We start from the raw sequence: 793 nt of genomic DNA, 5'->3' as shown, positions 1-793 counted from the left end.
CGAGTTTCGAGTGAGGCGAAGACGAAGGGGAGTAGACCTTTTGCTGAGCGTAGTGCGTATTACCAACGAACGTGGTCGTCGAGAAACGTTAGGTTAGTGACTAGAAACCTCAGCTCTAGATCCTTTGGGAGCTCACTGGTGACGGTAAAATAGGAGAGCACGCGGGCAAAAACGGCGAATGTGGTCTTGACCTGGGAAGCAAGGTCATCGCCTGTCTTCTTGAACACAAGTAAAGAATCGTCTACACACCGGAAAACAGAATGCACGTTGGAACTGGATAGTTCAGCTTCAAGGCGCCTGTCCATACTTGCCAAAAGGAGGTGACTAAGCACGGGCGCTAAATAGGAGCTGATGCACTCCCACCTTTTCTGGAAAAGCACTTCCTCATCTTTATAAATTGATGATTCAGCCTTCCTGCACAAAAACGAGGATGCCGCTGGTGTATACGCGGCATGATGTCGGCTGCAATTGCGGTGGCAGCGACAGCGGCAGCGGCAGAAGGCTAGCGCAACAACTTGTTGAAAAGACGAGATGCATTCTCCAAGGCTTGCTTGACAAGGATGCCATGACATTATATGTTAGAAAAGTATTTAGTGAAGAACAACGTGTTTTGCGAGTTGGCGTGGCGTCCTTGGCGAGATAAAAACAGCCCAGAAAAGCGAGGCGCTATAAAGAAAGAAACGGACAGCGCAAGCGCTGCCCCGTTCCTTTCTTTTGCTTAGCGTGGCGTCGCTATTCCGCAGCTACACGACGTTCATTCGGTTGTCACCTAGCCGTGGCACTCCGCCACACA

At 50.4% G+C, this 793-nt stretch overlaps 1 protein-coding gene across 1 annotated transcript in view; it reads right to left on the bottom strand.

The window, feature by feature from the left end:
- The window catches only part of LOC135898782 (uncharacterized), a 343,693-nt gene extending 343,231 nt beyond the window's left edge, over window positions 1-462 (bottom strand). The window contains exon 1 of the mRNA XM_065427942.1: window positions 1-462. This exon is cut by the window's left edge and continues 257 nt beyond it. The gene's annotated coding sequence lies outside the window, so the exon portion shown is untranslated.
- Between the last annotated feature and the right edge of the window lie 331 nt (window positions 463-793).

Source organism: Dermacentor albipictus, chromosome 3, assembly GCF_038994185.2.
Source record: "Dermacentor albipictus isolate Rhodes 1998 colony chromosome 3, USDA_Dalb.pri_finalv2, whole genome shotgun sequence".
NCBI classification, from domain to species: domain Eukaryota; kingdom Metazoa; phylum Arthropoda; class Arachnida; order Ixodida; family Ixodidae; genus Dermacentor; species Dermacentor albipictus.
This window is presented reverse-complemented; position numbering and strand designations above follow the sequence as displayed.